Source organism: Periplaneta americana, chromosome 9, assembly GCF_040183065.1.
Source record: "Periplaneta americana isolate PAMFEO1 chromosome 9, P.americana_PAMFEO1_priV1, whole genome shotgun sequence".
In the NCBI taxonomy this organism is placed as follows: domain Eukaryota; kingdom Metazoa; phylum Arthropoda; class Insecta; order Blattodea; family Blattidae; genus Periplaneta; species Periplaneta americana.
The window spans coordinates 90,691,245-90,714,249 of NC_091125.1; the positions used below are offsets into that span (position 1 = coordinate 90,691,245).

General features: G+C 35.5%; 1 protein-coding gene across 1 annotated transcript in view; it reads right to left on the reverse strand.

The window, feature by feature from the left end:
- LOC138706233 (uncharacterized) overlaps positions 1-23,005 on the reverse strand; it is a 689,737-nt gene that overhangs the window by 51,175 nt on the left and 615,557 nt on the right. The window lies entirely within an intron of this gene.

Here is a 23,005-nt window from a genome sequence, read left to right on the forward strand (position 1 = left end):
TGAAAACTACATTCATTTTTATTTTTTATTTTAGTAGGTTATTTTACGACGCTTTATCAACATCTTAGGTTATTTAGCATCTGAATGAGATGAAGATGATAATGCCGGTGAAATGAGTCCGGGGTCCAGCACCGATAGTCACCCAGCATTTTCTAAATACATTGACGTCGGTCTGTTTTGAAGTGACGAAATTCGGACATTAATACATAAAATCCATAGCATTCAAAAAGAAAACGTGAACGAAATCTATATAGAATATTTCTGGATTGAACTCCTTCTACTGCTGATAAAATAATACAATTTTTACCTTGGGAAAGTACCATCATAATTTCAATTAATAGAGGACAGTTGTTTAGCCTATATATAACAAATTAACTAAATATTTAATCACAAAAGTGCGTAACCAAGATGTGTAATATTTTTACTTCCGAAAGTTAAAAACATTTCGAATGCTCTGCTATTTTCTTCTCCTTCGTGCGAAAAAAAAAAGATATGGGAGGGGGGGGATGCATAATACGTATCTATCTACACACAACAATAACATGGGATAATAAATTTTGTAAAATAATATTATATATAAGGTGTAACGAGTTATGCGTGTTTTAGATTCTACAATATCAGCAAGTTTCCTTTTCTGCGATTCATTACCACACGCAAATATCAGCACTCTAAATGCCGGTGTCAAGTTTATAGGTTTAACATAATAATTATTTTAAAATTTACCATAATTTAATAGGAAAACTTGTTCTAGTAGCCCACGGAAAATTATGAATTTTGTGTCACACTCACCGTCAGAGAACTTCAATATGTGCACCCTAATGCCTAGGCATATGCCCAACTTGTACTTCACCTCGAAACAGGTATTGAACAACATTAATCTGCGGTCTGGCGTTGTTGATAGCCTGAAGGATTTTGCATCAAAAGTTGTTAAAGTTCGCTACAAGTGTCCGAGACACTTGATCTTTCATGAAATTCCACAGTAAAACCTCCACCGTTACGAAATTATACACATTTGTAGTCACGGAGGGTTTCTGTGCACATACTGTATAGTAAACAACTTTAGATAACCAGCGCTAGTGTGAATGATGCCCGAATCTTGAAAGTGAAAAAGCAAAGCTCTAGACAACATGGGGCGAACTTAGGAGAGAAGAGATATACATGCAGTCCCAGTATGTGATATAAAAAAATCTACTCTCGTATCAGAAATCGAACGTAAACTAGCAGTCAGACACATTACAGCTATTTTAAAATTTTCTATAAAATAGCGCTAGTCCTTATTGGAAAATCATTGTAATTCCTGAAACGTATACAGCGGGTGCCCAGAAACTACCAACTTCAACATAATCTATAGTTTCGACAACCTTCCTCCATTGCAAGCAGCTCTTATTCTAAGCCGCTGTAACTTCGGTGTTTACGAAACCCCGCGAGGGTAGGGAAAGGGGTAGAATGGGACGGCTTCAACTTAGAGGCAAAAGCCGTGTACATGAAGTTGCAGAGAGCAAACACGCTGAACTGCCAGGTGAGGTAGGATACTTCCACGAACAAACTGAGATCAATGAATCAAGCATACACGCTAGACGTCAATTGGAGGGTTCAGAACCATTGTGGGCCAAGCGCCATTTATTAAAACCGTAGAAAACAAGGGTTAAAATGAAGTTATTACCATAATTCAATGGAAACATAGGCCTATAGAAAGTAATATAAAGCATACACATTAAAACTAAATGATATGTCAATCTTCATTAAACTATGGCATTCACTTAACTTTAACCCTTGCTTTCTCCGTTTTTAATAAATGGCGCTTGGCCAACTATGGCTATGAACCCTTCAATTATCCTAGACGGCGATGAAAAATAAATCTTCTCAGTTGTTGGGGACTGCAATGTAGACCGCGGCTTACAGCAATACACGCACTAACGTAGATGAACATGGCCATTAAAATATTATTCCATGCTTTTAATATTATAATTGTAAAGAGTGTCTCAGCGACTTTGTTACAAACTTTCTGGATGGGAGAACAATTTATATGTCCGGAAACGTTTTCTTTACCAGTTATAAGCCTTAAGGCCCATTCACAATGAAAATTAAACACAAATGTAACATAATCACAGAAGTTTGCGGTCGGGTTACCAAATGGGATCATTCACAATGATTCACATAAACACTGGCATTAACATCACCGTTAGACGTTAACATGAAAGTTTTCAAACTACAAACTTTAATGTTTATGATTACATTATTTGTAAACAATACACAATCGTAGAGCGCTCAACTACACAACAGAATATAAAGTAATTATGTCGTTATTATGTTTATGCTCGGCCATGCCGAAATGTAGTAATTATACACCTGGTAGCAGCCCTTTAATGGACCTCATTAAAGTACACCTATTCATTAAAGTTCAGGTGTTCAACCAATCAGAAAACACCATTGTAACAATATGAAAGCGCAAGTATCGATTATTCCCGGATATGCAATCGAAAGACAATTAGCGAAACGTCACGGAGGCTGGAAATCCAATACTGTCGCAGAAGGTTATGTTCTGTTGCTATAATAATTAGCGTTAATTGTAAATAATATTCAATTAAATTCAATCTGTCATCTCGTTTTCCAATGCCTAAATCAATTTGAAGGTTATATCAAGATTAATGTTCATTTTACTCCCTAGATTAGGCCTATATCAAGGTCAATGACATTTGTTCCTCGGAAAAAATCAATACTTTCGCGTCTGTGCACATCTCACAATTTACGAGATATTGCACAAGGTCAGTTCCGCTCCCCAGTCAGATAAGAATAACATGAATACTTATGAATAATTTCAAGTTAGAAATATGGTCGAGCATAAAAAGTCGTATGAAACTTGCCTATAATGGTAATTAAGACGCTCGTATGAAAATTATGAAACTCGCTTGCGCTCGTTTCATAAACAAACATACTCGCGTCTTAATTACTGCCATTATAGGCTCGTTGCATAATGTACTGTTCCATGGTTACCAAGTATCTTCAAGGTTAATGTTTCCATCGTGAATAATGGTATGACTTTTTGATTTTGCGGTAACGTTTACTTTTATATGTTAATGCTTACGTTATGTTTAATTTTCATTGTGAATGGGCCTTTAGTGTGTCGGTCAGGTTGACTTCTACATAGTCCACACCTGTGGAGTAACGGTCAGCGCGTCTGGCCGCGAAACCAGGTGGCTCGGGTTCGAATCCCGGTCGGGGTAAGTTACCTGGTTGAGGTTTTTCCGGGGTTTTCCCTCAACCCATTACGAGCAAATGCTGGATAACTTTCGGTGCTGGACCCCGGACTCATTTCACCGGCATTATCACCTTCATATCATTCAGAAGCTAAATAACCTAGATGTTGATACAGCGTCGTAAAATGACCCAATAAAATAAAAAACTTCTATATAACATTGGTAAATAATAGCTTTCATTTTGTTTCCTTTACTGTAAGATTTATGTATGTTGCTATGGTAATGTTTTTCTTATGAGTACTGTATAGAACAAACATGGGTATAAGGGAGAGGAGGTAAATATGAGTGAATTCACTTATTCTACAATATTTCGGACATAGCTACAGTACATGAACTTCGCTTCCCTTCCTCTTAGGGATGCACAAAACTAAATCGGCATGCCATTACATTAAACATTTCAAATCGACTCAAATCTATACTAATAATAAATCTGTAATCAAAATTTTTCTGGTAATTTTCGCTTTTCCAAAATTAATTTGTGTTAATATGTATAATTAACATCCTGAGACCGAAAGTCGCGTTTTTTCATTTTTTTTTCTGTCGTCTTGATGTTTGTTACCTTTTCACGCGATAATGATTAAACTGATTTCTATGAAAATTGAAATATAAATTAAGTTCGTTCTAACTTAGATTTTAGACTATATGGCCTTCAAAACATTTTATTTAAAAGGGAGTTTATAGTGGGGCCTGAATTAAATGATTCAAAATATCTCGCTTATTATTGATTTTCATGAAAAATGTTACATAGTCAATGTTTCTTTGAAAACCATTTCCGATAAGTGTTATTCTATACACAATTTTGATAGGACTGACATTTAACAAAATACACGAGTTTTAAAGTAACAACACGTTTTATCAGCGCCGCCTCAGACTAATAGGCTATAATGAAATGAAAACAAATGACTCCGTCTATTTAAAGCGGCCTTGCACAACAAACGGAAAATATTCATTCAACATTATTTTTATATGGATATAAATTGTATTCTATCATGGGATTATATATATATGTATAAATGTTTATCAATATTAATATACGTTTGTATAAAGTAATCTCAGAAGCTACTTAACCGACTTGGATAATTCCTTCACTATTTGAAAGTATAGTTTCTCTAGATGGACGTAATGCTACTGTATATGTCATTACAGTAACTCATGAGTGAATCCAGGACTGAGGTAAGATTAAAATAGAGCCTCACGAATAGAAAACTTGATATTATATCGCAATATTGTATTACTTGATTATTTAAACTTTTTGGTCCACATAAAATACTCTAATTTGATACATTTCAGTTTATTTTTGTCCACAGAGCATAATAGTATTTTTAACAGTTTTGTCGTAAAGATGAAAAATTTTACTGGACCAAAAATACAGCTCATATGCAGTAAAAGTTAGTATTTTACCGTTGACCTCACTGCAGCTGAGTTATTTTACAAACCGTCACGAAATGGCGTTCCTGCGCTTATAATTTACTCGTATTCGTTTTGTGTGTTTCTTAAAATAACATTTACACATTCATTTTCATTTTTTTATTTACATAATCAATGATACACAACCTAGACGGTTGGTTCAGACGGTACAGTTTGAAACTTGCATTCTGGAGGTCACGGGTTCAAACTCTGTGGCCGACCAATCTGACTGGGGTTTTTCATGGTTTCCTTTAGTCATAAAGGTAAATTCCAGATTGGAAATTTACATGCCATGATTCATCACCGCCTCAATTAGCAATACGATAAACGTTAATCAAAATCTATAATCATTTACATCAACACAAGCCATCTACAACACACAATAGAAACAGGAACTCAACAGTAGTAAAAACGGCCTACTGGTATACCCACACATTCAAAACACGCGACATGACCACAGATGTTAAAGAGTGTATAAATAAACTTAACAAAGAAAAAAAGATACACAGTGAGGACAACATAAAAATTTATCCTCGTACACAATCCACTCTATATTTACATTAATTTGGAGTGATTTATTAAAGAATGCATTCAAGATTAATTTAGATAATTGTTATACGAATATCCTTGCAACAAAAGTGGATGTTTCCTGATCCAAATGATCCTATTTTAATTACTTGCATATAATAACAATTAAGACACTTTGTTAAAGGAATTATCCTTGCACCAAATGAGTGCTCATCGGACTAAAATTATCGTATTTTAATTATTTAAATACAATTCAATTGAGTAACACATTGAACGATTTATCCTTCTATCAAACGCGGATGTTTCTTGGGCCAAATATTCTATTTTAATTATGTAATTACTTTATACTTATTTCTAACAAGTGCAGTGAAGCGCATGGGTATGGCTAATATGTAATAAAATAATAATAATAATAATAATAATAATAATAATAATAATAATAATAATAATCATAATCAACATCATCATTATCATTATCATCATAGGAAATTAACAGTGTATTCGACTGTATTTTTACTCAATATCAGTTAACAAATTACTATTTATGTTTCACATTTTTCCATAAAAATTAAGATTGCTACGAAATTTAGAAGCAATCGTTTTAAACATTCAGTTTTAGTGTTAGTTTCTTGTGATGATGACCATCGCGGGCATGTGCTTGTTACGTGATCAGTGATTGCAATGCAACTATTGATAATGAATAAATTTTTATTTAGAAAAACTGTCAAAATGAAACTGCAATGAACAGGGGTAAATAATACATTGAGTTATAGGAATCCAACAGAAATCACCTTCCAATCTTCAATACCCAGGAGTAAGTTTCGAAATATCCAGATATTAGGCAACAGTAATTTCTGTAACAGAGTACGAATAGTATGTATAATTTCCTCGCCATCGTGGAAAATAATTAGGATTGCTTTGACTTTTTATTTTCCCTGACGAACTTTCTTGGCTGGCTTCCGCTCCCCGCCTGCCGTTTTTTCGGGGACGTAGTGGAAACACCACGCCTCGTCGCCCATAACAAGGCGAATTCAGAAAGTTGGGTTTGTTTTCATTTTCCTTAATGAGTTCCCTCCAGTGTTCAATTACTCGAAGCGGTTTTTACCGTCTGCTATGGAGTATAGATAAAACTTCGTACATCCTACCTCAATGTTCTTCAAATTATGATTCAGTGTTTCTTGAAATGTTTCCCAATAAAATTAACACAGAGATTACCTGAAATCATTTGATGTGTTGCATATCGCTTGTATGTGATTATCAGGGCAAGGGATTTGGAGTACTATAAAGTAAGTAAAAGTAAATTCGTGGCGCTACAGCCCATGAAGGGCCAAGACCGAACAGCCGGCTGCTGACCTCACGTCCACATGCCGAAGCAGAGGTGGACGATCATCCAACCAGAATGGAGGTATCGTGTGGTTAGTATGATGATCCACCCAGTCATTATAGCTGGTTTGCGAAACCGGATTTTTGCTACCTGTCGTAGCTCCTCAAGTGAAGCAGGACTACAGTTCAGTCAATGAAAATTACACGCAACTTTTTGCGAAATAATTTCAGAACCTGCGTAGTACTTGCTCCGCCAGAGTATAAATAACTAAACACTAAACAGTCCAGTTGTGTTCAAATGTGTCAGTCAACAGTACGTGCACTTTTCTTGTAGAGACATGCTGCAAAAATTGAACAGTTCAGTGTACACAAAATTAGGAGCACATATTTTAGAATTTTGATGGTGTGTTTACGTATTATTTAAAACAATAAGCTATTCTGCAAATGTTGTAAACGTTATGTGACAGGTTCTAGGACTATGAAGTAGAGCGCCATGTGAGTAGGCCTACTATTAAACACAAGCGTGCTTATGATGACAAATTGAATTCTGGAACTCGAGTTACACTGCCTCGGCTGCTGCGCGACCCGCCAATTCGTGTCTTAAATTCCTCCCTCCCTTGCGCATCGCTAGATGATGTCACCCACTCCAACTCAAGGTTATGGTGGATACATTGATCCTTCGTCTGTCAATCACCCTATACTTCATTTGAATTTGTCGTGTGGTATAAAAATAAGATTATAGATGCGACAAAACTCGTCTGAAAATGTGTCGGTCGACATTTTGTGATGGCATCCTAGCACTGGACCGAACTTATAGACATACTCACGTCAGAACAGTGGATATGACACACTTACTGAAATTTAAAATGTGTTATCGAACATATATCCTGATGACGTCAATGAAGATGTATATTTAAGTGACTGCCTAGTTTGAAGTATGCTGCAACTGTGTCAGTCAACGTGGAACGCAGTTTTTCCATGTGAAGACCTATGTTTTTTCTCCCATGTAACAGGGTATCGTTCTCAATGAGAATTTTGAAAATTATATTCACTGTGTACTATAAAAAGTCACACAAGTTTTACAAGGTTTATATTTGTTAATATTTAATGTGAAATATTGTAACACTTGTGATGTCGAGAAAGAATCAATTGACGTAAATTTTGGGAAACCCACAAAAAACTATATATATGTATTTTATATAACTATAGCTACATAAAGGGATTTAAAAAAAATTGTATCTTTTTTCTGATTCTTAATTATGTATGTGATGTTTTGAGAAGAGTTTTTAATATATTAATGATTTATTTTTTATGAATTTTCTTAATTTTCACACGATTAATGTTAGTAACATGTTCTCGCTCTGCTCGTTTTTCAAACTTTTCCACGATTTTTTAAAAAACACGTCCCAACCTTGTATCGTAATTTACTACTGCACTTGCTATATATTGGGTAATATAATATTAACATTTACAAATATAATGCACAATGTTGATTGCTAACATAGATAGTAGACGCGTTATAGCTATGACGATATTGTACAGATATATTTAGGGATGAGGGAAGAAGTTACAGGAGAATGGAGAAAGTTACACAACACAGAACTGCACGCATTGTATTCTTCAACTGACATAAATAGGAACATTAAATCCAGACGTTTGAGATGAGCAGGGCATGTAGCACGTATGAGCGAATATTATATTATATTTATATATACACTCTATATGAACCTCTGGATTCGCCCATACGTACTACATGTCCTACCTATCTCAAACGCCTAGAATTAATGTTTCTAATTATGTCATATGAATAATACAAAGCCTGCAGTTCGGTATATACCGTTTTCGGTCATTTTTCCATATAGGCCTAATATGCAATATCAGACCTTTTATGAAAAATGATTCTTACATATAAGCGTAAGGAAGTATGACGAATTTAAATAATATTATCTATATATTATTACATTGCATAACGAAAAAAACAAACTAACTTCAAATAGAAATATGACAACCTATGCCAATAACTTAGCACTATTTCAGTAACATCTGCATTACAGTAATCTGAGCGGCATATTTCAATTTAACACATAAATTAGTGATTAAACTATTCTGTGTTTTATATACAAGCTCTCACTTTTCTAAATAAATGATTTGTTGTATACTTACAGTACCTTAATGTTTTTGTTACTATATACCGCTATTGTTGTTCCTGCACATTCGCTTATACGTATTTTTCTTCCCATTGCCACTATCCTCTTCACTGCTGTCCGTTCCATTCTCAAAATCAAAACACAGACTGTTACTTATTGTCGACTACATCGAACACAACCAAAGCAACAATGACACTCATTTCAATATAAACATAATCAATATTCAATATTGCTAAAAGCTGTTGCAGTAGCAGTGCAGTGTTGCCAAATCCATTCGAAAGAATGTGGTTCTAATTTCTTACAATAGTAATTATTGTATTTAAAAAAAAAGAAAATAATGAATCATTAAAACTAGAAAAGTAGGAACACTTCACCGTTCCGAAAAATTGGGACTTTTTTTCTGAAATCGGGATTGTTCGGACAAAATCTAGTCGGGTGGCAACCCTAGCTGCAGCGGACGAAATTGGCGACGAGAGGATGCTTGATTATAGTGGCGTTTAGATAAGATTAGTTCCTAAAAGTGTAATATGGCCTTCTTTCCAATGTTGACAAAATATCATCAACACATATCATCAAAGCAGGTGAAATCCAAAGCTATGAACTAAGACAATAATAAGAATTTATTTATTCGACTGATCTAATATTAATATGTAATTTGTCTGGCAACATGAAATTCATTCCTTTGACGGAACAGTTTATGATTCATGAGACTCCAACTTAAAAATTGATTTTGTTTGAACATATGGACCATAGCACGAAACCCGAAAGCCGAATACCACTTTAAACTGTATGATGTGTCTTAATTAATTGTTATTATGTTACTTATTAATATAAATTAATTGTTAATTACGTTCGAATTTAAGGAGAAGAACACTCGCTAATAACTTTTTTGCTGCAGCTTGGTAACTTCTTGAAAAAAAAAAAAAAAACGAAGCTGTGAAAATAACGGATATTAACTGCCAGTTGTAGTATTTGTCAGTACCGAAATTCGAAACAAAATTTGCAAAGCCAATCAAATCAACCTGACAACTAGGAAATCACTATAATCCATAGCACATGTAGTAATATGAGGAAAGCGGTTAGAGTAAGAACACAGTCTAATATCATAGTCACGAAGCTTCAGGTGATTTTTTGCATTTCTCGCGATACAGCGCTCCAAGCGGTTAGCAACAGAGTACTAGGAACAATAGACTGTACCGGTACTATTTCGCATTGTCTATGATGAGGCGATAGTAGCGATCCTAATGGCTAGGAACTAAAGTTCAACTGTCATTTGATCCATATTCCCTACGTATTGAGCTTCGTGACTGTATGTACTAGATTGTGGTAAGAACATCCGGACTATACATCAGTCCGAGGAATCGCCATGGAATTACCTGACGTTCGCCTTATACTTGGGGAATACCTAGGAATCCTGGTAAACAGCTGAAGTGCGACTGGAATCAAAGTCCAAGCACAGTCTCAGTTTAGTGGACAAAAAAGCTACTACTATGACTCACTAGAAAAAATAATACTGCAACATAATTATAGGAATTGTAGCCAAGTAAAGTTTTATGGACTCTGATGACATTAAATCGAGTAAATTATATGTCAAATTTGTCCCGCGTCGTAGCGTCGTGGTCGCAAGCGTCATGCGTAAGATCACGTTAAGGAATCCGCGTCAGTTGGAATCCTCATGGGGGATGATACTTAATCATGAAATTTCGGCCATTGTGTGGGACCGGTGCCCACCAAGCATCGTCATAAATTTGGGGAGCTATGATAGGTAGCGAAATCCGCTTACGAAAACCAGCTATAACGGCTGAGAGGGGATCATCGTGCTAACCACACGATAGTTCCGTTGTGGTCGAATGTTTGTTCACATCTGCTGAGACATGTGGACTGAGACAGACAGCCGGCTGATTGGCCTTGGCCCTCTATGAGCTATCGCGTCGAGGTTTATCAAAATTAATGCATTTCGCAGAATATAACATAAAAATAGGTCTACAGAATTTTATTTACACATATTTCGGCTTCAAATGATGAATCTTCCTGAGTCTCTAAAACTTATCTTCAGAAAATTAGACACAAATTTTGTGAGTACAAATTGAAAACCAGAAGTAGGTGTTCAGATTCAGATGATAGAGACGTGAAAAAACGGGAACGAATGGGAAATCTAGTCTTATTATTATTAGATAGTAGGGGTCAGAAGGAATTCTCCGGAAATAAATTTTGTAAATGTTTGTGTTTAACACTTGATCAGTAATAATAATTCATGGTAATTTCATAATGTGCGCCTCTGTTACCACCAGGTATCGGCCTAGGGACACAGAGTAACCAGTATGAGGTTTAGAGTACCCGGAGTATAAATGATGTCATGATCCGTGTAGAGGAGTGACTGCAACAGCACAGGTGGGTCCGTAATGTGCATTACCGTTGTATGTATTGCTGCTTGGCAGCGGTACGGGTAACAGGCTTCGGCATAGGGACACCTGATTGAAGGTTACAACTCACGTTAATACTTTAATGGTAGACATTTATTGTCTAAACTAGGAATGTACTGTACCTATATACTGCATCTGTACAGGGTGAAATATATTTTGTGCCGTACTCTGACGGACTGTTTACATGTTGGGACACGAAGTAAAGGCGCGCTCCATCTCCCACTCCACTCGACCAACACAACACTATAGACCGTGCGTTCTGAACTTCATGCGTTTCTGTGCCCAGGACCGAAGCCTGGTTATGACCGTCAGTATGATTTACCAAGTACTATTTTTTATGCTGAAATATTTGTTTTTCAAGATCAAGACTCATGTTATATTGTTCAAACGTCTGTATTTTAGACAATAATTTTCTGTGCATCGTGTTTCTTTTTAAAGTAAAAACACGGATTTCGTTGGAGGTACCAATAAATACAAATTTATTTTGAAGATAATAAAATTTACATTTTTACTCCTATGAATCGTTTGTGTAGGCAGGGCCAAGTGCATTGCTTTGCCCGGGGGCTTATAATGCTGTTAAGAAGGTTCTTGTCTGACTCAACAATATACTGTAAGAGACATTGTGTACTCGTAAATGTGTTTGTTGAGCAGAGAATGGATTACCATTATCGGATATAATTCGTTGATAAAATTGAATTAACTGAGTGATTTTATGTTATAATTATTTATCTGCTTCATAAGCATACATATATTGTAAAAAATACAGGCCCAGGACTGAATTCAATGCAACAATTACACAAAATTGGGATACGGCTGTACTTCACCTCACTACATCTCGCCAAAATTTGTAAAGTAATGTTGTAAAATTTTGACTTGTTCTACATCTTAAAGCTTCATTGCTAATGTAAGATCTATGGAATACAATAAATGAATGAAATGAGGATGGTTTCATTATTACATGACAATATGTATACATTTCTAAGTATTCTAACGTAGGTAACGTAAGATAGCTTATGAAACCGTGTGTTGATGCGTATCTCAATGCTCTCGGTATCTGATATTGAAGATGTGAGCGAGAAAGGCTATTCTATATCTCTGTGTACTTTCCTCACAAACCGCGAAACGCTGCAGGATACGAAGTCGGAGACTGTTTGCCGTAGTCAGGTTTACACCCCATTCCAACGTGAAGAAGCCCAAGTTCGAAACACTGCACACAATGTGTAAAACATAACGAAGCTAGATATGTACGCATATTAGAGTTTATTGTACGGCTTGTTAAATAAAGAACATTCTCCAAGTATGATAATAGCATTTTCATTGTTTTCTTATTGAAAAAAATACTAATCATCATTATCATCATTCTCCCTAATATGAACCCTATTGACTTGTAAAGATCACTGAAGAGAATTAGAGAATTCTCTTTCCATTTCATAGAGCTTTAAAGAAACGTCATCTGACTTCTTACAAACTTCAATATAAGGTATGTATTCCGACCCCAGTGGTCGAGCTACGAGCCCCAATGGCCCAAAATCTAGGGTTATAATAATTAATATTACTAGCTATAATTATAATTTTTCTCGTTGCCAAACTTTCAGAACGGCCCCGAGGTTCACTCAGTCTCCTATAAAATTGAGTACCGGGTCTTTCCCGGGGGTAAAAGGCGGTCAGAGCATGGTGCCGACCACACCACCTCATTCTAGTGACGAGGTCATGGAAAGCATGGGGCTCTACCTCCATGCCCCCCAAGTGCCTTCATGGCATGTTACGGGGATACCTTTACCTTTTTTTTTTTATAATTATAATTCACGGGTTGGAATCAGTCTAGTTCATATTGTTTCATAATGTAGCCAGACATATAGTCTGGGATTTATCACTAAGAAAATAACTCGTGACTTTAAGTCAGCAGTGGCGAAAATGTGATCGTCCGCCGAATCACTGTGTAACCTGCAACGTGCATAGCACCTATGGAAGGAGGCGGACACTCGAAGGGGAAGTGAAGCAACTTTCTGACTTATTAACGGATTTTCATTTTCCTTATACCAAGTATTTAAATATAATTTTCTACAGTATAAGGTTACAAAGGTTATGTTTAGTAGATGTAACGAAGAAAGAAATGAATAAGAAAACATAGGACACATTATCACACCCTAAAATTAACTGTCTTCAGAATGTGTGCGACAGAGTTTCAAACTCAGGGATTGTCACTTATTGCCAGTCGTAGTTGATCACGAAGGTATTTGTCTGTGAGTCGTGATTTAAATTTGGTTTTTGCTATTTTAATTGTTGAAAATAATTTTTCACAAACGTAAGTTGTAGCGAACATGGCTTCAACAGAGCAAGCGAAAGAACGAAGCTTCGGATATTTATTTTTTGACAAAGATTTGAAAAGTTCAACATTTGTCAAGTCCTTACATCTAGCTTTCATTTAACATCACATTCTAAATATGTGAGCTAACCGCATTATTCGTATATCTGCTGAAAAAGGATCGACGTACAGAGATGATTATGATGACGATGATGATGATGATAATAATAATAATAATAATAATAATAATAATAATAATAATAATAATAATAATAATAATTAACCTTTTAATATTTCATAATGCGTATGACATGTAGTATAATGCCTTTTATGTTATGCAACCGCTTTCCTCGTAATACTTGTGAACAAAATCATACATTTAATATTCTCATCATATTGGCCGCAAAAAAAAAAAAAAAAATGCGTCCTCCCATTCTACTTGAAACTTATGTGCCCGCGAGTCACATTTTCGCCACGGCTGCTTTAAGTCATCCATCTTATCGCCTCACGAGGATACGAGTCACCGTTCACACTATGACACCCTATCACGGGGCCATGACTATCAATATGCAACGTCATGACCCTTCTTCTGTCAGACCATGCAAATTTGACACGTGACCCAAATCTGGAAGAATTAAATAAAACTGAGTGTTTTCAGCCACTCACTCTCTTTCGTTTAGCTGTCGTCGAAGTTACAATAACTGACCAGCAGCCTTCACTTAAATTCTAATCTACTTACAATGCATAAAAAATAAAAATATTAAATATTACTGTCGAAGAATAAACTGTTTCTTATTATTTTTGTTGAATTTAACTTTTAAGTTAAAAAGCTTAAATCTATTTATGGGACGAGAAGACCCTATCAGTTTATGAAGTTTATCGAAACAGTTTGACAGGCCTGCGCTAAGCACTGCGCATTGTTTCGCAGAGCATCAAACTAGTCAGGGGCTGCCAGACAGAGTCAATATTAGCAGGCCGGTATGAAGTGGAGGCCTGGGTAAACATTTACCCACACAGCGCAATGGCAGCGGCAAGCGGTGCTAAATGCTCGTCGCTCCGTTTCGACCAACGGGTAAACAAGCACACGTCACAAAGCAAGATTTATTGCACATGTGCAGTTAAATAATCACGCGTCCAGACTCTAGACAGACAGCTCGTGGATTCTCACACAGATACTTGACGCCCAATCTCTGAGATTTATGGTTGAGAACAGTGGCTGGATAGAGGTTTTCTCACAGTGCTTCCGAGTACCATTGTCATTAAATAGACTGATTCCATAGCTTGAGGTGTCAAAGCCAAATCACAATAATAGGTCTTCAAAAATATTACGTTGTTGAGTTGTAACAAATGTATCTTCTTCTTCTTCTTCTTCTTCTTCTTCTTCTTCTTCTTCTTCTTCTTCTTCTTCTTCTTCTTCTTAAAATATCTAAAGAGCTTACGGAGTAAAATTTGTTAGTAGCCTTTTTAATCAATGTCTCATAACTGTACAAAACTCATCATCATCATCATCATCATCATCATCATCATCATCATCATCATCATCATCAACATCATCATCCCTAAGGAATGTCATAATTCAATAAAATTATTTTTATTATTCGATCATAGTATTTCTGTGCATAGCAGATTCTCAGTTTTCTTGAAGTAGTTCAATTTATCTTCTCAATATTATGTAATTAATCTGTTTGTTGTTTTTTATCCGACGTTTTATCAATGTCTATGGTTATTAGCGTCTGAATGATATGGAGGTGATAATGCCAGCGAATGAGTCCAGGGCCCGGTGTCGAAAGTTACCAAGCTTTTAATGGATTGAGGGAAATGCCCGGAAAAAACATCAACCAGGTAACTTGTTCCAACCAGGATTTGAACCCGAGCCCGCTCGTTGCACTGTCAGGCATGCTAACCGTTACTCCAAGGCAGTGGACTGTAAGTCACTTGTTTAGTAGTGATTTAATTTCTTTTGGTTTGATTTTATTACGATTATGAATGTGTGTATTAATAAATAATTATAGCAAGAGAGTCCATTTTTCGTTATGGTTATTATTCATTTTTTTTTTGTTTGTTGAAATTATTTTAACAATTATACTTTATTGTACAGATTAAAGAATTTTTTTGTTACAGAATTTCTCCACCGCGATGGATGTAAGGTAGTGGACTGTATAGTGGCGTTCACGTAAGATTAGTTTCTAAAATGCAAATATGGTCAGCTTATCTATGTTGTCTACTGTTGGAAGACATCACCAAAGCAGAAAAATTACAACGCTATGTATTGAAATACTACTACTACTACTACTACTACTACTACTACTACTACTACTACTACTACTACTACTGCTGATAATAATAGTAATAATAACAATAATAATAAATTAATTATGGTTGATCTAAAATTAAAATATATTTTGTCTGGCAACATGAAATTCACCGCTTGACCACACAGTTTACGATTTATGATACTGAACCTAAAATCTTATTTTCTTTGACTACATAAAATGATTAGTACGAACTCCGAAAACCGAAAACCACCTTAAAACGTATACTGTTTATTTATTTATTTATAAAATGTTTAATGCATTATTTATTAATAACTAATTTCGAATTTGAAATAACACTTGCTAGTAACTTTCGTTTCATGAACGTTGGCAGCACGGAAAGCCAAACGATGCTGTCAATGTAATAGTTAGAAAGTAACGGCAAGTTGTAGTTTTTTCAGTACCGCAATTCGAAACAAAGTTGACAAAATAAAATTCAACCTGACAACTAGAAAGTCACTGAAGTCCACTAGCATTTCTAGTAATACGAGAAAAATGGTTAAGTTTCACTCTTAGGATAGAAAGTAAGAAGACTCAGATGATAGACACCAAGTAATTGAAGGGTTCAGAACCATAGTGGGCCAAGCGCCATTTATTAAATCTGTAGAAAATAAAGAGTTAAAATAAAGTTATTACCATAATTCAATGGAAATATATAGCAAGTAATACAACTAAATGATATGTCAATCTTTATTAAACTATGGTGTTAACATAACTTTAACCCTTGCTTTCTCCGTTTTTAATAAATGACGCTTGGCCCACTATGGCTCTGAACCCTTCAATTGTGCCTCTCGTTGACGGTTAGAATTTCGACGAGATCTTAGAGCGGGGGTATAGTGGAGGTTAGGTTATTTTACGATGTTTTATCAACATCTTAGGTTATTTAGTGTCTGAATGAGATGTAGGTGATAATGCCGGTGAAATGAGCACCGAAAGTTACCCAGCATTTGCTCATATTGGGTTGAGGGAAAACCCCGAAAAAACCTCAACTAGGTAAATTGCCCCGACCGGGAATCGAACCCGGGCCACCAGGTTTCGCGGCCAGACGCGCTAACCGTTACTCCACAGGTGTGGACGGTATAGTGGAAGGTGATGGCGATGGTCTATGGTCCGTTGAGAATACGAGTCCAATTAGAAAACATCGAGTCTTCTATGTTCAGTTCAGTTCAGTTCAGTTCAGTAGCTTTAAGACAGTCAATGGAGAAAGTTTCCATTCTAATAAATAATGAAGTGTTACTATTGAATTTAAAATAGCGTGTAAGAGTGTAGGTGTTTAGGTTTTGTGGTTTGAGACACAAACATGATTTGATACATGAAAACGGTGAAGTGCAATTATTGAATTCAGAGCAGTGTGTACGCTTGTGGGTGTTTGGATGCTTTTGTGTGAGGTACAAAAATGAGTTCCATAACATCGTAGCTGAAGGGATTGGTTTTGCGAAGGAGGACTAGGGAAGTAATGTAATGTTCTATGTTTCATGGAGAATGAGGCGAAAAACGGGGAAGTAGAAATCCCGTTAATTAATGTTCAGGAACGAGCGACATTGTGTACGTAGAGTAGGAGAAAGTATTGTAAATAAGGGACAGAATAAAGTCAACTGTTGGTTCTTTCAGTAGACTATAAAAAATGCCAACTTAAGAAACCAGTAAATATGATTGACAATTTAAGTACATAATAGGCCTACTGTATATTACGAAAAGTTCAATTTTTTTTATAGAACCGAGAGTTTTGTTCCTACTGCAGAAAGAATACGGAAAAAAGCAGCATGGGACTTACGCTTCGAAAGTTCAGAAAAACCAAAAGAAATAGGAGGAAAATACAAACTGAAAAACACAATGTCAAGGAAAAGCAGACATCATATCTCAGAGATATTACGAGATATAATGTAGAAGAAAGGCCCATTGTATGTACAGGGTCCGGCATTTGGTTCTGACGAGTTTCAACGTGCTGTTGTAAAGGGACTATATGGTTTAAAAATATCAAAATAACAGAGTATGTAGCTTGAATAATGCAATTTTTTTGGAATGTCTTCATTTTTTTTAAATTACACATTTCAAGTGATCCCCTTGATATCTTATGACCTGTTGTAATCGTACACGAAAACTGTCCATGACACTTTGCAATAAACCTGGGGTTTCGTTGATTTCTTGCACTTCAGCCTGTATCCTGTTCTTCAGATCCTGGATAGAGTGTGGTCTGGTTTGAAACACTCTTGCTTTGAGGTGACCGTATGGTGTGTTGTTTCTGCTGCAATCATAATTGGTCCCTATTTTTTCGAAGATGGAAATGGGAAAGCTTTTACGGTGAATGGTGAACGATATCGACAGATGTTACAAACATTTAGAGGCGCACTAAACAGGGATAACATGTAGTTTCAACAAGATGGGGCTACCGCCCACTGCCAGAGACACACTGCAATTGTTGACAAATTTCTTTCCAGGAGGCATAATTTCTGGGTTTGGAGATATCAAATTGGCCGGCTCGATCCACAGATCTAACAGCTCTTGACTTCTTTTTGTGGGGACACACTCTATCCAGGATCTGAAGAACAGAATATAGACTGAAGTACAAGAAATCAACGAAACCCCAGGTTTATTGCAAAGTGTCATGGACAATTTTCGTGTAAGATTACAACAGGTCATAAGATACCAAGGGAATGACTTCAAAAGTGTAATTTTCAAAAAATGAAGACATTACAATAAATTGCATTATTCAAGCTACATACTGTGTTATTTTTTTAATTTTTAAACCTTATAGTCTCTTTACAACTGCATGCTCAAAATCGTCAGAACCAAATGCCGGACCCTATATTAGACGATTTTTAATTTTCTTCACATAGGCTATACAGGGGGATTCACGAAGATATACCGTCCTTTATGGAGCTTATTTCTGAAGACATTTTGAGCAAAAAATGTCATATAAACATAGTTCCTATTCTCAATATTTTCATAGCTAAACTAATTTAAATTTGTTTATAAAATACGTTTTTCCTTTAGTTTGAAGATAAAGAATAATACAAATCGATAATGAAGCATTCAGAAGTATCATTTCTTTAATTGACAAGTATTATGAAGCTAAAAATTTGCTGGCAACTCCTCAGTTGCTTCGTACAGACATCTTTTTCTATTTTTAACTAGAAAATTATGTTATTCTTACGCACTTATCAGAACAATTATTACAAATCACACCACTTCCGCCGATTTAATTATTTGCAATTCAATTTTTCATCCTAAAACAGTCTTGGAGAGTTTACAACACATTGTAAAAAATGTCGCCGTCCGCTTGAGTACACTTGGCCGCACGCTTGTGAACGGCACTCGTCGCTCTACGCAACTGCATACGGCTATCTTTGATTTCCGTAGCGCTCGCGCAGGCTGCTGACTGCACGCTGACCAAGATCACGCGTTCACAGCAATGCGTTTCAATAACGAAACGTAACTCTGTAAATATTGAGAATAGGACACATGTTTATATGACATTTTTTGCTCAGAATGTCTTCGGAAATAAGCTACGTAAAGGACGGTAAATCCTCGTGAATCACCCTGTATATGGTGTTGAGATGTTTCTATGTGTTTTAAGTGGTAACATACGTTATTTACAATTGATAACGAATATTTTTTTTAAATTGGCACTTGAGCTGTAACTGTTCAAAATGGCGTCTTCAAGCCGTGGCCTGTTCAGTTCACACGAAAGGAAGAAAAATACCCTATTTTCTACCGGAAACAATAATAATAATAATAATAATAATAATAATAATAATAATAATATTAATAATATTTTTATTTTTTCTGAAAGTGGATCTCTGTTCAGATACGTTTGACGTATAACGAAGCACGTTTCTTCGTTGTTGTAAGGAATTTAATTAACACTTTCATCGATGTTTGTTTTTATACTCAGACCGCGAGAAGGACGACTTGTAGTATTCCTTTGAACTTTCAGGAAGTCGAAAGTTTCGGAACTTAAATAGTCCGGATCAGCTTACTTAATACCCTAAGAGTGAAACCTAACCATTTTCCCCCCATTACTACATAAGATAGTGGATTACGGTGATTTTCTAGTTTGCAGGTTGAATTTTCTTTTGCCAACTTCGTTTCGAATTTCGCTACTGAGAAATAATACAACTGGTAGTGATCTTATAACTGTCATGTTGGCAGCAGTGACACAAGTTGTCAGTAGTTTAAATTCTGAAAATTCAAATTGTTCTAGATTTGTGAGCCGATTACTGGAAGTTAGTGAATTTGAACATACTAATAATTAATTAAAAAGTATTAATATTAATACATAATAATTATTTATGTGTTGCTTTGTTTTGTGGTTACAATTCAAGATTATAGTCAGGTAGGCTAAATGTAAATAAATATAACATATTTCGTGTGATACATGCCCTTGGGTAATTGATAGAAATACCACTTCACATTTTAATTTATTTCTTTCGTGTTTAGACTCTTATTACAATAATGGAATAAGTATTCTTATTTTAAGCATACATTTCAAAGTGGCATTCGTACTAATCATTTCACGTGATCAAACAAAATACATTTTTAGGTTAGGTCTCGTGAACCATAAGCTGTTTAATCAAAGAAATGAACTTCAGACAAAATTCATTTCAATATTAGTTCACACACTAATCTTCTAACTACTAACATAATGTGCGAGAGCTCCAGAAGGAAAATATACGCTTTCATAAATTATTGAACTATTTAGAAAATACCTCCCCAACATAAAGATTAGATGTGGTAAATAAGCAAGACATCGTTATTGTTAATACTATACTATATTATTATTATTAATATTATTATTATTATTATTATTATTATTATTATTATTATTATTATTATTATTATTATTATTATTATTACTATACAGGACATTATGATTTTACCCTCTTTTGGTGATATCTGATATTAGTTGGCAACACTGAAGAGAGACCAAATTAGCCTTTTAGGAATTTTATTGTACTTACGTGATCCTCATTATAACAAGGTTTAATTTATGTGTATTTAGTAACTCATAGCGTTATCCGTTGTTGCATTTGAAACAAAATAAGAACACACGCAGAAAAAGTATGCGGAGTGCGCCTTTGTATTTTACCTAAAGATACCAACTCAAATAAAAATACTAGTAGCCTAGATAGTTTAGTCTACCCGATTTCCGATACTACCCGACTCTCCCCTAAGGCTAGACAGTAACAGCTTTCTAGCATAAGTTTGCAACATTCACCTTTGCTTGTCGACAGTACTTCACTGGTCTCTTGGGACAGTGCTATAATTATATTGGTGGTGGTGGTGGTGGTGGTGGCGGTGGTGGTGGTGTTGGTGAAGTAATAGTATAGCCTATTATTTAACGACGCTCCAACTGAAGAGATTATTCAACGTGGAAGATAAACATGAGAAAACAAGGCTCTTGGCTCGGCTCCCAGCTCTACTTCCTGCCTAAGCAAAAGCTCAAGCAGAGTCGAGCTCTCTTCAGCGGCCCGGCTCTTCTCGAGCTTGTTTAGCAGATTGCTTTGAGGTAGGCGTTATCCTCGACAGTGACTTTGGATACACTAACTAACCTAGCCTGGCAATGGAACAAAGAAACGTAAATTACAATCTTAAATTGCACGGAGAATATTTACTTTTATTTATGGATATAAAAAAATGTTGCTTTCCAAATCTAAATCATATATACGCTTATATCATACTTGCATATTTATTTATTTTCTTAAATATAGCTTTTTTCAAAGAAAATCACTAAATAAAATAATGTGATAGAACATTTATGTACAGTAGTCAAATTCTTCCAGTATGAAAAACATCTGAAAGAAAATAAATTACTTTTAAAAGAATAACACACTGAAAGTTTCATTCTTATAAAAGAAACTTAATTAAAGATATATTGGTGGAAATAAATTCACGGTGCGGCGTGATGTACTTGTACAAAAGCACGGCCGTTCGGCTACCCAATCATTCACAGATTAGGAGTGCAAGCACAATAAGCCTTAGGCTGCAGTGCAAGCCTTCGGGTCCCTTCTCCGTACAAGAGAAAAGAAAGCATGTGTGTATTATAAGCTACTTCAACTTGCTTCCAGATCTAAAGATCCCGGATTCGATTCCCTGGTTCGACTCTCGAGTAATTTTAGCTGAAGGAAAAATGTTCCTGGGTGTATAGAGTCTGGAAATTCGTACGAAATAGAGTGTGGTTGAGAGTGTGCCGGGTTATTAATTACCGGTAACCAATCTTCAAAATACAATATATCAGAATTGTCGCTGGGCAGAAACGTGAACACTAGTTTCAGCGTCACATGGTTGACATTTATTGTAATCCGCACAACCAGAAAATCACTAATAGATGCTTAATAACCAATGAAGAACGTATGATTGCTCCAATAGCTCCGTATAAAGTCATTAAAATTATAACTCTGAACGAAGTAAGTGGAGTCTCTTCGTTCTTAATAAATGGAGATAGAAACTATTAGCCAATCAAAGGTCATTTAATACGTTTGTACGTACTGTGTACTACGTTATTGGTCTTACGTGTCCGCTCCCTACCTCGGCGATGCAACCACTGCCGAGCGATGAACTCAGTGACTCGTAGACAGAGGACGTGGTGTAAGCAGCCGGATGTGTGCAAACACTGTTTACTGTTTTAATACTATGTATTACTGAGGATAATGTACTTGTATTTAAGCGTTGGAGAGACCAAGCAGCAGATTCCCTACAAATTTTAACTCAATTTTTTGTCTGACCATATGTATTATGTCAGGGTATCAGTCTAAATGACTTAAAATATTTTTGTCGCTAATGTTAAAACAATTATTTTATTTAGAGGAGTGACGACTGTAATTATTTACTCTTATATCTGTATGTGTTACTAAAAATCTTCAAATATTTGTATGTGTACATATTCAGATATTAAAATAATTCTTATTTAAGTTTGTGTTTTCATATACAGTGGACTCAATTCGATAAAATAGAATTGAAAGTTCATTGAAAGTTCAGTCCAATAAGGGTAGTGGGTGTGGCAGGTGAAATGAATACAAATTCTTATTGGTTATTCATCAACGAATACAGTACTGTAGGCCTACTTGCATTTCCTGCCCGCCCCGAGACTTGTGTATACGCTTCTAGTACCACAGTGGGTTTCGACAGTTCCGGCTTACAAACGGCACAATTCTCAAATAGACAAAAAAAAGAGTTCATTGATTAAAATCAGTGATCAATATGGATGTCCTAATCAATAAAATATTATGTTTTCCTTTAACAAAAGTATCACTATAAGACAGAACCAATTCTAATTCAAATGGCAAACCCATTTCTTAGTGCC